Source organism: Zeugodacus cucurbitae, chromosome 5 (assembly GCF_028554725.1).
Source record: "Zeugodacus cucurbitae isolate PBARC_wt_2022May chromosome 5, idZeuCucr1.2, whole genome shotgun sequence".
Lineage (NCBI taxonomy): Eukaryota > Metazoa > Arthropoda > Insecta > Diptera > Tephritidae > Zeugodacus > Zeugodacus cucurbitae.
In genome coordinates this window covers 23,001,417-23,018,697 of record NC_071670.1, presented here as the reverse complement: position 1 = coordinate 23,018,697, position 17,281 = coordinate 23,001,417, and positions in this window count along the sequence as shown.

Sequence of the window (17,281 nt, the reverse complement as noted above, 5' to 3'; positions counted from 1 at the left end):
ACTGTTTGTTTGACGACAGGAGATATTTCGTCTTGTCCTCGTTCACCACCAGACCCATACGTTTCGCTTCCTTATCCAGTCTGGAGAAAGCAGAACTAACGGCGCGGGTGTTGTTTCCAATGATATCGATATCATCGTCGTACGCCAGTAGCTGTACACTCTTATAGAAGATTGTACCTTCTCTGTTTAGCTCTGCAGCTCGTATTATTTTCTCCAGCATCAGGTTAAAGAAATCACACGATAGTGAGTCACCTTGTCTGAAACCTCGTTTGGTATCGAACGGCTCGGAGAGGTCCTTCCCGATCCTGACGGATCTTTTGGTGTTGCTCAACGTCAGCTTACACAGCCGTATTAGTTTTGCGGGGATACCAAATTCAGACATCGCGGCATAAAGGCAGCTCCTTTTCGTGCTGTCGAAAGCAGCTTTAAAGTCGACAAAGAGATGGTGTGTGTCGATCCTATTTTCACGGGTCTTCTCCAAAATTTGGCGCATGGTGAATATCTGGTCCGTTGTTGATTTTCCAGGTCTAAAGCCACACTGATAAGGTCCAATCAGTTTGTTGACGGTGGGCTTTAGTCTTTCACACAATACGCTCGACAGAACCTTATACGCGATGTTGAGGAGGCTTATCCCACGGTAATTGGCGCAAATTGTGGGGTCTCCCTTTTAGTGTATTGGGCAGAGTACACTGAGATTCCAATCGGCAGGCATGCTTTCTTCCGACCATATTCTGCAAAGAAGCTAATGCAAGCACCTTATCAGCTCTTCGCCGCCGTATTTGAATAGCTCGGCCGGTAATCCATCGGCACCCGCCGCCTTTTTGTTCTTCAAGCGGGTAATTGCTATTCGAATTTCTTCACGGTCGGGCAATGGAACATCTGCTCCATTGTCGTCGATTGGGGAATCGGGTTCGTCATCTCCTGGTGTTGTACTTTCACTGCCATTCAGCAGGCTGGAGAGGTGTTCCCTCCACAAACTTAGTATACTCTGGTCATCAATAACTAGATCACCTCTGGGGGTCCTACAGGAGTGCGCTCCGGTCTTGAAACCTTCAGTTAGTCGCCGGATCTTTTCGTAAAATTTTCGAGCATTACCCCTGTCGGCCAGCTTGTCAAGCTCTTCATACTCACGCATTTCGGCCTCTTTCTTTTTTTTGTCTGCAAATGCGTCTCGCTTCCCTCTTCAGCTCTCGGTATTTTTCCCATCCCGCTCGTGTTGCGGTCGATCGCAACATTGCGAGGTAGGCAGTCTGTTTTCGCTCCACTGCGAGACGACAATCCTCATCATACCAGCTTTTTTTTTGACTTTTCCGAAAACCAATGGTTTCGGTTGCAGCAGCGGATGAGTGCTCTCAGAGAGCAGGAGTGCAAGTCGAGAGAAAATCGTTCGGCTGTCGGTTGTGATTGCAGCTTCTCGATGTCGAACCTTCCTTGTGTTTGTTGACGTGTGCGCTTTTCTACACAGAGGCGGGTGCGTATCTTAGCTGCTACAAGATAGTGGTCCGAGTCGATGTTGGGACCACGAAGCGTACGCACATCAAAAACACTGGAGACATGTCGTCCATCTATCACAACATGATCGATCTGGTGGCGAGTGATTCGATCCGGGGACAGCCAAGTAGCTTGATGGATTTTCTTATGCTGGAATCTAGTACTACAGACGACCATATTTCGGGCCCCGGCGAAGTCGATCAGCCTCAGACCGTTTGGTGATGTTTCGTCATGGAGGCTGAATTTTCCGACTGTTGTGCCAAAGACACCTTCTTTACCCACCCTAGCATTGAAATCGCCAAGCACGATTTTGACATCGTGGCGGGGGCAGCGCTCATAGGTACGTTCTAGGCGCTCATAGAAGGTATCTTTGATCACCTCGTCCTTCTCTTCCGTCGGGGCGTGGGCGCAAATCAGCGATATGTTGAAGAACCTCGCTTTGATGCGGATTGTGGCTAGACGTTCATCCACCGGAGTGAATGCCAGGACTCGACGACGGAGTCTCTCTCCCACCACAAATCCCACACCGAATTTGCGCTCCTTTATATGGCCGCTGTAGTAGATGTCACAAGGACCCACCTTCTTCCGTCCTTGTCCCGTCCATCGCATTTCTTGGATTACGGTGATGTCAGCCTTTACTCTTACGAGGACATCAACCAGCTGGGCAGAGGCACCTTCCCAATTAAGAGTCCGGACATTCCAGGTGCATGCCCTTATTTCGTAGTCCTTTAAACGTTTGCAGTGGTCGTCATCAAAATTGGGGTCTCTCATCCGAGGCTGTTTTTTCTTTTTCATTGGGGGGTATTTTTATGTGGTGGGTCCCAAAGCCTACGCAAAACCGCATAGGCGGGTTTCGCCTTCTCACTTTAGCTCGCCTCCAAACGGATGTCTGTTGGCTACCCAGAGGATACTTGGTCTAAGACCGGAAGTCGTGAGCTGCTTGAGCCACATGTACACATAGTTGTTACTTGCCACCTAGTTTATCGATGGTAGAGTATGAGAAGATTCTTGACGACCTAGTTAGGGATGCTCAAACAACAACACCGAATGTAATTGCAGGTGACTTCAATGCCTGGGCAATAGAATGGGGAAGTAGGACCACAAATAAACGTGGCCATGCTTTGTTAAAAGCATTCTCTATACTTGACGTGGTACTGCTGAACACAGGAACCAAAAACACGTTTGAAATGAATGGATATGGCTCCATAATTGATATATCGTTTGTCAGTAGATCACTAGCAGGGAAGACTAAGTGGCAGATATGTGAACTATACACTCATAGTGACCATCAAGCGATAATGATAGATATTGACACATATAATAAATGGAAAGGGAGATGTGTGCGGGCGAATAAGTCTCAAACTAGAGGTTGGAAATACGATACCATGGACGAAGATCTGTTTCCGTTTATGCTGGACGCAGAAATGAACAACGCAAATGACGCGAACGAACAGGCAAAACAATTGATTGATTATGTTAGCAAAGCCTGCGATGCTGCCATGATCAGGAAAAAGTGCAACGTCCGCCGAAAGCCAGTATATTGGTGGAATCGTGAAATCGCAGATCTGAGAAGCAGCTGCCATAAAGCCAGGCGGAAATTTCAAAGAAATAGAAATGCTGTGGAAAATGAGCTTCTACGAGAAATTTTCAAAAAAAAACGAAAAGAATTTAAAATTGCCATCAGAAATAGTAAATCTGCATGCTTTAAAGAACTCTGTGACAAGGCGGAAGAAAACCCATGGGGTGGAGCCTATAAAGCAGTAATGACTAAAGTAAGGGGTAATAAAGGACAAATGCCGACTTGCCCTATACTATTAAAAGAAGTAGTGGAAACTTTGTTCCCAACACAAGAGGCGCAATCAGAGGAAGTCGTATCCAATATTAGCTTAGAGACCCCTTTGTTTATACCGATCGATGACGTCGAGGTGGTGCAAGCAGCTGAACGCTTCGGAAATGCAAACGCTCCTGGCTTAGATGGCATTCCTAATAGGGCCCTAAAAATTGCGGTAAAATACAAAACTAAATATTTTGTGAAAGTACTCAATAAATGTCTGTGGGATGGTATTTTTCCCAAAATATGGAAAAAGCAGCGTTTGGTGCTTTTAACAAAACCAAATAAACCGCCAGGTGAACCAAGTTCTTACAGGCCACTATGTATGATCGATACTACTGGTAAAATTTTCGAGTGAATAATTTGTGATCGGGTAGAAAAACACCTTGAAGAAGTGGAAGGGTTGTCAAAAAACCAACACGGGTTTCGCAGGAGACGCTCGACAATTGACGCGATCAAAAAACTTACAGAGATTGCAGACAAAGCCATAGAGGGCACAAGGTGGATGTACGGATCCAAGGAATACTGCGCAGTCTAACGACTTCGACGTAAAAAATGCTTTCAATTCTGCATGTTGGACCCACATACTTCAAAGACTACAGGATCTTAAAACGCCAATGTATCTGCTACACATCATTAAAAGTTATTTATCGGATAGAGTCCTGCTGTACAATACGGACGAAGGAGTCAAGCGATACGAAGTGACCGGTGGAGTACCACAAGGATCTGTCTTGGGCCCACTCCTGTGAAATATCCTGTATGATGGAATCTTTCGCCTTCCAACACCAAAAGAAATACAAATCATCGGATATGCAGACGATATTGCAGTGACAATTGTGGCAAAAGAACTACACCAAATTGAAGACATATGCAGCAGTGTTACTCGGAGAATAAAGAACTGGCTAACAGCAGCGAAGTTGCAACTGGCTGCACAAAAAACAGAAACAGTGCTAATAACTAGTAGAAAGAAGACAGAAGTAATTACACTTAACATAGACGGGTATAACATTACGACACAGACATCATTGAAATATTTAGGCATACTGATAGATTCGAGACTAAATTTTAAGACAAATATTGAGAAAGCCTGTGAAAAAGCTGCGCGAGTGAACATGGCCTTAACCCGAATAATGGCTAACATTGGTGGACCTAGTCAAAAGAGAAGACTACTATTGGTAAAAGTTACGATATCAATAGTAATGTACGCGGCACCGGTATGGGCAAACGCCCTTATGCAGAAAAAATATGTCAAGCCGATTAAATCTCTATTCCGGCTTAGTGCACTCAGAGTTGCAAGCGCTTTCCGCACAGTATCCCACGAAGCCGCAGCAGTCATATCTGGCATAATGCCACCCGAAATAATGGCTCAGGAGCTGAAAAGAAATTACGAGAAAAGTAAACAGTATGGAAGACCTCTAACAATTGAAGAGCGTGAAGAAGAAAGACGCAAGAGTATAAACGAGTGGCAAATACAGTGGGACACAGCGTCCAAAGGACGATGGACGCACAGGTTGATAAGAAATATTGAAACCTGGTTTAATAGAAAGCATGGCGACGTTGATTTTTATTTGACGCAGTTCCTAAGCGGGCATGGCTGTTTTAGGGAATATCTCTATAAATACGGACATGACGATGCAGAAATGTGTACATCCTGCGGAAGCGAAAGAGAAGATGCTGAACATTTATTTTTTCAATGCACTAAATATGAGGCAGAGAGAGTGAATTTAGAGCACGAAATCTCGGAGAAATTAAATCCAGAAAATATAGTAGTATACATGCTGCAGTCGAAGAACGTGTGGCATTACGTAAAACAATGGGTCGCAAACGTAATGGTAGAACAAAGAAGATTAGAGCGAATACGCTATAACGTGACAAGTAGTCATATTTAGACTGCAATCCCCTTAGAAGTACTAGCCAATAGGCCTTGCTTGCCCTGTGAAGTAATACCTAACGGTAGTCCCGCAGGGCAAATATCATAGCTATGAACGGAGATGTGTTTTTTAGTGGGTTAAAGTCTCACACTACTGTTGATAGGGCAACAGTGTCTTTCGATGATTTTTTCCATCTCTCACAAAAAAAAAAAAAAAAAAAAACACACCGATACACCAATACACACACACACATCAAACCGATAACAGCACGCACGAGGACACCACACCGGCCACATAATCTCATACAAAAGGGATCGCAACAGGAGATCTCGCGCCTTCTTTTCGATACGCCGTCGAGCACAAGCTGTCACGTGACGCTGTTTTAAATCGTAATTTTATATTTTATTCCATCCCTCCTAATAATTGTACTAATTGCCAATTAATTTAAAACCTGTTAAATAAAGATCCTAAGTTTGAAATAACCAGAAATTACGGGAAGTAAATATTCGTTTGAATAGTTGGTTAGTGTGAGTGCAAAGCAACATATGAACATAAAACTCTATGCGATTTAATAAATAAATAAAACTGTGTATAAATTTATATTTTCCAGCTATGGCATTCCTAACCGCTGTCGCTGTTTGGTCATTTTTTCCTAACCTTGTTGTGTTATTGGGGTGATGTCTTCTTTCATCTTCTGCTGTGTCTTGTATCCATGCGGGAAAAACTTCATCGTTCTCATTCTATAGAAAATTATGCAAAATGCATCATGCTCCAATTATAATATTAACATTTTTAGGAGCAACTTGCAAGCCTCTTCCAACTTTACGTAAACGAGCTTTAAGTTGACCAAAGGCATTTTCGATCACTCGGCGACATTTGGTCAGTCGATTATTGAAGTGCTTTTCAACAGGGGATTGATTAACCCCATATGGATATGGTTTCATCATGTGATGTGATAAACGAAAAGCTGAATCGCCAATAAGAAGCGCAGGTACATTTATGCCTTCAATTATTTTGTTATTTTCCTTAAAAATACGAGCGTGTTCATGAAATTTCATAAGTGAACTCCTCTCAAATATTTACGTGTCATTATTTTCCCTGTGGATCCTATGTTTATGTACGTTAACTTTGATCTGCAAGTAATAAAAAATGTAAACACATGTGTATGAGAATCCAGAATTCGAATACCCAAGTCTTGGAGAAGAACAGTGAAAAAAGGATCGACCACACCACCTTTTTGTCGATTTTAAAGCAGCTTTCGACAACTCGAAAAGGAGCTGCCTATATGCCGCGATATCTGAATTTGGTATCCCCGCAAAACTAACACGGATAGGGAAGGTCATCTCCGACCCGTTCGATACCAAATGAGCTTGCAGACAAAGTGACTGCCTACCGTGTGACTTTTTAACATGATGCTGGAAAAAATAAAACGAGCTGCAGAGCTAAATAGAGAAGGTACAATCTTCTATAAGAGTGTACAGCTGCTACTACAACAACCACGCCGTTGGTTCTGCTTTTTCCCGCCTGGATAAGGAAGCGAAGCGAATGGGTCTGGAGGTGGATGAGGACAAGACGAAATATCTCTTGTCATCAAACAAACAGTCAACTGACTCGCGTCTTGGCTCCCACGTCACTGTTGACAGTCATAACTTTGAAGTTGTAGATAATTTCGTATACCTGGGAACCAGTATCAACAACACCAACAATGTCAACCTCGAAATCCAACGCAAAATCACTCTTGCCAACAGGAGCTATTTTGGACTGGATAGGCAATTGAAAAGTAAAGTCCTCTCTCGATGTCAACATCAGATGACACTAGAGTTTTCGAGAGGAAATTTTTGCGAAAGATTTATGGTCCTCAGAACATTGGCAACGGCGAATACCGCAGACGATGGAACGATGAGCTGTACGAGTTATACGACGACATTGACATAGTTCAGCGAATAAAAGACAGCGGCTACGCTGGCTAGGTCATGTTGTCCGAATGGACGAAAACACTTCAGCTCTGAAAGTTTTCGATGCAGTACCCGTCGGAAGAAGCGGAGGAAGGGGAAGGCCTCCACTCCCGTGCAATTAGCACCAAGTTTATACACTGCGTCGCCATCCACAGCGAGTGGCCAAGATAAGACATTAACGGTACTCCGGAGCTCCAGGCATGACGATGTCGAGCTCGAAATATTTAATATATACATCCCCTCAGTTACATGTCGCCCAACAGGATATCACCCGAACATCGTTGCGCTATTTCGAGGTGAAACCTGGTTTGGTTCTTGGCGACTTTAACACGCATCACGATCTTTTTTCATTATACCTGCCAAATTATCTCGATCGAAAAACCTCCTGAATTTATTTCTGTGGACAACCGTACTTTCATTAACTTCAAAAAATCTAACTGGGTTGGCTGCACAGAATTTCCCTAGAGCACCTACAACGCACTGCCTATTCCCACGGACGTATTCGTTGGCGAATGCCATTTCCGCAAGGCGATCGCAGCTGAAGCAGCAGTTTTAGCCAACGAGCGCGATGTCTTACGCCTTGTCAATCCCTGTTATCTCCGTATAAGGAAACTCTATTTGGAGATTCGACGAACGGTAAATCAATATAAGCGGACGAAATGGGTAGAGCACCTGAAGTTTTGTAATTTTTCCACTGGTGTAGGTAAGCTCTGTACTACTGTCAAATCCCTATCCAACCCGAGAAGGCATGATGACAGAGTAAATTCAATTCGCTGGCATGCCTCCTCGGACCCGAAGAAGTGCGTGAGCTATTTTAACCGAAAAATGGCAAAAGACTGCGCATCATTTACTAAATCAAAAACCTCCCTGCAAGAGGACGGTCCTAGTAGCGTTGGTCTTGTCGCAAGCTTTTGACAAAGTCAATCGCACAACGCTACTAGAAGATATCGAACAATCTCCGCTCCCTCAATGATTGAAGAGGTGGACCATGAATTATCTGAGCGGTTGTCAAACATGCGTAATATTTCGAGGTCAAACAACCAAGCAAAGAAGAATTAAACAAGAAGTACCCCTGTGTGGTGTCCTATCTCCTTTACTATTTTATTTCTACATTTCGAAACTTCCTCAATATCTAGAAGGAGTCTCAGTTACCACTTACGCCGATGATTGTACGATATTGACGTCGGGCAATGGAATCGATGACATGTGTACGAAAGTAAACGGCTACTTACTCGACCTACCCCCTACCAAATCCACAGCGACCCTATTCACGAATTGGACGAAGAAGTACAGTCTAGACCGGAACATTTCAATCGATGGTATTAAAATTTCGACGGTTAATAACCCCAAAATTTAGGTGTTATAATGCGCGATTGAAACCAGGGTACAGAGCCGCAACAAAATCATCCAGACACTAGCCGGCAGCACCAGGGGTAAAAACAAAGTAATGTTGTTGGCAACTTACCATGCAATCGGTCGGGCGGTCCTAAACTACGCAGCCCCAATATGGTCGCTTGGATGCAGTAGGACTCAGTTGGGGAAGCCGAGAGCCATCTCATCGCATGCTGACATCGTCCACGCTCCTTCACCATAAAGTAGGACAATGATATTGATATCATCGGCGTAAGCCAGCAGCTGTACACTCTTATAGAATATTGTACCTTCTCTATTTAGCTCTGCAGCTCGTGTTATTTTTTCCAGCATCAGGTTAAAGAAGTCGCACGATAGTGAGTCACCTTGTCTGAAACCTCGAATGGTATCGAATGGCTTGGAGAGGTCCCGATCCTGTCGGAGCTTTTGGTGTTGCTCAAAGTCAGCTTACACAGCGTCATAGAGGCAACTCATTTTTGTGCTGTCGAAAGCGGCTTTAAAATCGACAATGAGATGGTTTGTGTCGATCCTCTTTTCACGGGTCTTTTCCAAGATTTGGCGCATGGTGAAGCCACACTGATAAAGTCCAATCAGTTTGCTGACAGTGATCTTTAGTCTTTCACACAGTACGACCGTACATCGTGGCGGGGGCAGCGCTCATAGAACATATCTTAGATCATCAACTGCGTTTATATATTGTCTAGATAAAGCGTCTGCTACCACGTTTTTCTTTCCAGGTTTGTAGTGAAATCATGAAGAGAACTCTTCTACAAATGCACGCCATCGTTTTAGTTAAGCGTTTGGATTTTGTCTGATATAGAAAATATTAGTGGTTGATGATCCGTAAAAATTTTTAAATTTTTTACACCGTATAAGTGATTTCCGTTATATCTTAAAATTCCTAGCTTCATGTCAATATTACCGTTTATTTCGTTAAGAAGGTCAAACCCTTTAATGCCATCGAAATTTGACAGACTATTTAGTATAAAGAATTTTGAGTTTGTGTTAAAAATATTAATTGTACAATAACGTTCTACTAATTCAGTACGGTTAAAGTCTTTTCCAATGTTTTTATTGCTTTAATAGAACTGATATTCTTAACAAAGCTTTTCGCGGCTCCCGTGTCGATTAAAAATTTTAAATCTTTCACCCAAGTGTTCTGCTATTATAGGGAAAGAGGGATCTACTCCTAAAAAATTAATTTTCGTCGATGTATTTAGTTGAAACTATATTAAAGTCTGCAACCTGGTTGTTGCAATAATAATTTTTATATTCCTTATAATTATTTAATTCGCAATATTCACCATCCTAGTCATATCCTTCTTGTGCCATGTGGTTAACTAGTTGTACCTCCTGAGCTAACTGACAGTCACTTCCATGTTATCTCTTTTGGGCTCTTTCTCTTGTATCCAACGCTGAAAGCTCTTGTTCGATCAAATATATCGCTTTTTTGTCAGAATATGTGAAATCTAGTCTCGTAATTATCTCGTGAAATTTTAGAACAGTATTAAATGATGTGGCACGATTCCGATTATTTTGGCGGTCGGGTTTTGGCAACTCCGATCGGTGTAATCGGGGTATCGGGTGAAAGAGGAGGCTCTCCAGAGCAGGAATTTATATAAATATTCTTGATTGGACTTAAAATTTTGGAAATATTCGTGTTTAAAAGTTAAATTTTTTTATAAATAACGTGTGAATTTTCTTGTAGAAATTTTTGATTTGTTGATCTTTAAAGCCGAATATCTCGAAAACTAGTCGTCTGTGGTACCTATAATTTGCTAAAATGCCAACAGTTTAGTTTGAAATATTTGAATTTAAAAATATATTTGTAACGTGTTAAATGTGCGAAATAACGTTTTAACGTTGTAACATTTTTGATTTTTGAATTTTAAAGTCGAATATATATTTTTTAATTAGGAGGACTTCCTCTTTCCAACGGTAGCCGGAATACAACGGTATTGTTTGAAATATCTGTATGGAAAATTAGTAACAAATTATGGGAAGCTAATTTTATTTTATTCGATAATGATTTACATATTCCACGGTTTCGTCCTTTTTGTTCCATATTGTTTTTGTAGCTTGCTTCGAATTTACAGTGAGATAAAGTATTAGTGTATCACCCTCTTCCTTCGTCAGCGTTGTTCGCGACGAAAAGGTCTAAGTAATAGGAAGGTGCATCCCAAATGGGAAATCGCCTTCCTCCATCTGCTGTTGTGGTAAGTGTGAGGACACCCGCACCAACACCACCCTAAGTCACGGTGTCGAGGTACCCCTGCTGATAGCTGAATGGTCAGCGGGCGGTATGAATAGTAATGAATAGTAGTATAACAAAATAGCCAAATATCTGTTTTCAGTAGATGGAAAAGAGATCAACCAACTAAAGCATATAGTGGACGAGTACGAAAGCTGCCTGAAAAATAAGCAGTCTACACCTCCCAAAGAAATAATAACACAGAGCAATTCACAGAAAAGGAGTGGCTTCCATAACAAACTAATCGTCACCTACAACGATACAGAAGAAATAGGTGGAGATTGATGTCAGATTGTCGAGTCTAGTACTAAATTACGCTCTCGACCGTACCCGGAATTTGACTCATCCGCCAAGGAGACCTCGGGATTGCATTTCGCTACTCCTGTAGAGGAGCCAAAAGAAAACTCCTCAGGTGTATTAAGCTGCAGAATAAGACAATACCTGGGGGGGTTACTCTGTAAGGCGTTACGCAAGTGAAAATACTCGCAAACTCAAAAAAGATACTTTGTAAGCAAACACAAAAAACGCGTTTGAAAACAAAAGCAAACGCAAAAAATTTAATCAACAAAAACAGAACCTGTAGTGAAAACCTAGTAAAACAACTTCAATAAGGTATATTTGTAGGTTAATTTACTAAAATAATGTCTTTAAAAGAGCATATTCAAAAATAAGAAACGTAAAATGGAAAACAGAAAATATGAATGGAACAAAGGTGATATAAAGCAATAGTTCTTTATATGTAAATACTTACTTACAATACAATTTCAATTATGTATGTAACATATGATTATTTATAATGTACACTTTTTATTCTATCGCAACATGTTATACAGAGAGTACAATAGTTTTGTTCCCATTATTAATATTTTGGTACTTTATAGGAATTCAGATTTTTCTGTCAGAGATTTGATTGCATAACTTCATTATGTAAGACCTCTCTAATAACTAACTAACTAACTAACACTAATAATCGCTGGAAATTTTAACATTCGTTAAGCCTAAGGGACTAGAATAAGATATACTCTCAAAGAAACATTTTTTAGTTCCCTGCTTGATAAAGAACATTCAACTACAACTGCAGGCACACAAATTGTAAATTGCCATCGAAATTTTGTTATAGTTAAAAATATTATTACTTTTAAGTATGAAACAAAAAAAGTAATCATATTGATGTAAGAAATTCAATTTTGAATACCGTATATAAAACAATATCTTACCGTATTCTTCAATCGTAATAAAGTTTTACCAACTCTTGAAGCAATTTTCATTGCCTCTAAGTCTTACAATATCTTTATATATATAAATCTTCTGTACGTGTGTTAGTTATTGAACTCCTCCTAAAAGGCTGGACCGATTTTGATGAAATTTTTTGTGTGTATTCCAGGGGTTTGAGGATGGTTTAGATTTACAATACGATCAACTAGATTTTGTTTCTTAGTTATATTATTTATTTAAAAGATGTTGTTGATATTAGCACAACTTACATAGGATCCGCCAGACTGCGCTGTAGACGCTATGTCAAATATTCAAGAGTGTGTCTTGAAATCTTCGTGGAAGACCAGGGAAAGAATTAGAAAATATGTAAATATGGAAAAATTGCGATGAAAATAATAATAAGAAAATTTTATTTGAATTGACAACAAAATTAAAAAAACAGAAAACAAAAAATAATTTTATTTGAAGGTTTAATTGTATACGGTTGTGTCGATAGCCCAAAACAATTTGTAACAAATAAGAAAATGCTAAGTTCGGGTGCAACCGAACATTTTATACTCTCGCAATTTATTTCTATATTTTTATTAAGGTAAAACATCGACAACTGACCAGATATTCACCATGCGCCAAATCTTGGAAAAGACCCGAGAAAAGAGGATCGACACACACCCAAATTCAGACATTCCCGTCCTGCTTTACGGTGCAGAAGCTTGGACGATGTCAACATCAGATGAGACGACACTAGGAGTTTTCGAGAGGAAAATTTTGCGCAAGATTTATGGTCCTCAGAACATTGGCAACGGCGAATACCGCAGACGATGGAACGATGAGCTGTACGAGTTATACGACGACATTGACATAGTTCAGCGAATAAAAAGACAGCGGCTACGCTGGCTAGGTCATGTTGTCCGAATGGACGAAAACACTCCAGCCCTGAAAGTATTCGATGCAGTACCCGCCGGAGGAAGCCGAGGAAGGGGAAGGCCTCCACTCCGTTGGAGGGACCAGGTGGAGAGCGACCTGGTTACACTTGGGATCTCCAACTGGCGCCGAACTGCGAAGGAGAGAGACAGGTGGCGCACTATCGTCGATTCGGCTATAACCGGCTAAACGGTTGCAACGCCAATCACATACAAAACATAGGCATAAAGTCCAATAGAAAATCATCACATATATAATTCCTGAACAAATTTCACTCATTTTCACCACCATGGTTAACGGGAAAAGGGGCAACTTGGCACCTGTTAGTAGGCAAACAAACGGCACATTCGGCCTTGCAGTTACTCCTAAATTGCAATTCAACGAAACACAAATCTTCAAAATCGCAAAAAATATCGCTGGAGGCACTGCACAGGACTTTAAAAGATTTACGCAACATCCAAAACGTTTTTGCTGGACTCTTCCAATTATGCCTGAATTAACTGTTGCTGACGAGCTAATTCTTAAAATAATCTAATTTGTCGCGACACATTAAGAATCGCCAATTAACAACTAACATACGAGTGTTTTTGCAAAAATATCAAATTGCGATTGAAGAAGCGGTTGTGACTACTAACACGATTCATGGGCCATGCGGTACTTTAAATGAGTGAAGATATATTGCATCGTATTAGAATAACCAATCAAAATGTCAATATTGAATTCTCCACTTAGATATATAATGAGGCATTAATAATTATTGAAGATTTTTGTATTCTTATTGCAAACACGCCGCTCATACATTTTGGCATGTCAGCGCCTAATCACCCAGTAAAAAATATCATTAACAGCGATGTTCAACGTGAACAGCAATTTGATATAAACTCTTTGACTACTTTTGTTGCTAATAATGAACAATTGCTTACTGCTGAGCAACGAAATGTATACGATAAAATCAACCTATCAATAGCAGCACAACAAGGAGGTTTCTATTATTTGGATGCACCAGGTGGCACTGGTAAAACTTTCCTTATCTCACTGATACTTGAAAGTATTCGTTCACAAAATCACATTGCATTGGCGATTGCTTCATCAGGCATTGCAGCCACCCTTCTTGATTGTGGAGGAACTACTCACTCAGCACTTAAATTGCCTTTAAATATTCGTACAAATCCCAACGGAATGTGTAACAAAAAAAACATTCAGAAATGGCTGAAGTTCTGAAAAAGTGCAAAATTATTATTTGGGATGAATGCACAATGGCCTATAAGCATTCACTAGAAGCTCTCGATAGAACCCTGAGAGATATAACAAATAATCGAAGACTTTTCGGTGGTGCTATGATCTTGGTGTCTGGTGATTTCAGCCAAACCTTGCCTGTCATCCCACGTGCTACATATGCGGACGAAATAAATGCATGTTTGAAAGAGTCATATCTATGGCGACATGTCAGTATATGTATTAAGCCTTACAATCAATATGCGTGTTTAATTCCAAAATGACCCATCTGCGTCGCGATTTTCTGAACAATTGCTAAACATTGGTAATGGTAAAATTCAATTGTATAGAGATACGCAATATATACAACTTCCAGAAAACTTTTGCAATATGGTGGCTACCAAAGATGAGTTGATGCAAAGTATTTTTCCACAGATACAATATAATTATATAGACCATACATGGCTACGTGAGCGAGCTATTTTAGCTGTGGAAAATGAAGATGTCGACACAACCAATTTCAAAATACAGCAGTCACTGCATATGTACCCGTTATAAAATAGTTTAAAATCCACCTTTTTCACCTAACGACTTTATTGGTTATTTTGTAATAAATATATATGAATGACGTTAGGGAAAGGGAGACCCCACAATCTGCGCCAACTACCGTGGTATAAGTCTCCTCAATATCGCATATAAGGTTTTGTCGAGCGTATTGTGTGAAAGACTAAAGCCCACCGTCAACGACATAGACATAGTCCAGCGAATAAAAAGACAGCGGCTACGCTGACTGGGTCATGTTGTTCGAATGGATGAAAGTGCCCCAGCTCTGAAAGTTTTCGATGCAGTACCCGCTGGTGGAAGCCGAGGAAGAGGGAGACCTCCACTCCGGTGGAAGGACCAGGTGGAGAAGGACCTGTCTTCACTTGGTATTACCAATTGGCGCCAAACCGCCAAAAGGAGAGATGCGTGGCGCACTGTTGTGGACTCGGCTATAACCGCGTAAGCGGTTTCTACGCCAGTTAAGAAGAAGAAGAAGAAGACGTTAGGTATTGTAATAAGTTTCGAATAAAACTTTTCACCATAACGGTCAAATAATGGTTACAGCTAATTTCCAGAAGTTTACATTGAGACGTGGGACAGGTCCGCTAGTATTATATAATAATATGATACGAGGGCTGCTAAATATATTTCTGGCCTAGGCAACACTAAAGCAGAAACTACATCGCTCGCGAATGCGAATGGGAACGTTTGACAGTTGCGTTGAATACACATGTTCTTATGAGATGAGCTACATAGCTTTCGCATGTTTTCGCAACCAACGCTCCGAATTTCGAACTCGGATTCGAAGACGCAGAAGCTCGCATACGCGAACTATGTAGATTGAGCTTACAACTCCAACAGCAGCCGGTTCTACGCACCGGAGTTGACCCGGATTTTATCCGGCCAAGGGCTGCCCTTTCGGCGATCTAACCCTGTTTGGATCGACTAGTTTTAAGTTTAGTTGTACGTCATTGGAGCAACGCTTTGCAGCAGGGTTGCTCCATATCCTCTTACTCCGGGCTGGCATCGAGTCCAACCCAGGGCCTGAGGTATTTTTCTGCTGCGTATGCGCTAAAAGGCTCCATCCAAATTCCACCTCGGTTAGGTGCAACACATGCCATGGATGGAGCCATCTTAAGACCTGTTCAGGCCTTAAGACCCATAGGGAGTGGACCACACGTTATGCGGCCCCTTGCTGTCAACGCAATACTGCGACTGTTGCCTCTACGGCAGTGCAACCTGCACCCAGTTCGCGCAATGCGCCGCCACCCTCAGGGAGTGGCCAACTGCCCCCGCAACCAACAACATCTGAGTCGCCAAACAACACCGAAGTGCGACATTTTCCTTTGCGGGTAACACAGCTGCAACAACCTCCACCTGTACGTCACTCCCTCACTCCCAGGGTCACGACAGCAACACCAAGACACACCCGACTCTTCCAATTTAACTGCAACGGGCTCCAGAGTAAGTTCGAGGAGATTGCTGATTTTATGAGTCGGGAAGGCATATCAATAGCTGCGGTCCAAGAAACCAAGTTAAACAGCCATTCAGACCTTCTGAGTTGTGCAGGTTTCAACGTTTTACGTAAAGATCGCGAGCGAGATAGTGGTGGTGGCCTAGCATTCATATTACACAACACCGTGCAATATCGTCTTATCAAAGGTGACATCGACCGCAGGGACTCTATCCTAGAATGTCAGGGTATAGCTGTCCGGTCAGGCGATGTCGAGCTCGAAATATTTAATATATACATCCCCCCAGTTACAAGTTGCCCAACAGGATATCACCCGAATATTAGTGCGCTACTTCGTGGTGAAAACCGACTGGTACTTGGCGACTTTAACGCGCACCACGATCTTTGGCATTCTTGCCTGTCAAATGATCGGAGAGGGATGGAGCTGGCAGAACAGATAGACGATTCGACCTTCTGCACTATGAATGACGAAGCTCCCACCAGAATTATGAGCACCTGCAGCAGCTCGCCAGACATCACAATTGCTAGCGGTGGTCTGATAAACAGCATAACATGGCGACCTATGCTAACTCTTACATCAGACCACCTGCCCATAATTATCTCGATTGAAAAACCTCCTGACTTTATTTCCGCGGACAACCGCACTTATGTTAACTTTAACAAAGCTAACTGGGACGGCTTCACGGAATTCACCAAGAATGCCTTCGCCGCTCTTCCCATTCCTACGGGCGTAATCGTTGGCGAACGTCAATTCCGCAAGGTGATCACCGATGCTACTGCTCGTTTCATTCCAGCCGGAAGAATTGCTAACATGCGTCCTAATTTCCCGGCTGAAGCGGCAGTTTTAGCAAATGAGCGTGACTCCTTAAGCCAGGTCGATCCGTGTGATCCCCGCATAAGGGATCTCAATTTGGAGATTCGACAACTGGTAAATAACTATAAGCGGACGAAATGGGTAGAGCACCTGAAGTCCTGTAATCTTTCCACTGGCGTGAGCAAGCTCTAGTCAACCGTCAAATCCCTGTCAAACCCGAGGAGACATGACGACCGAGTTGAAATTCAATTCGGTAGCCATGCCTTCTCGGACCCGGAGAGGTGCGCGAGCTATTTTAGCCGACAATTCATACTGCATCCCCAGGTTGA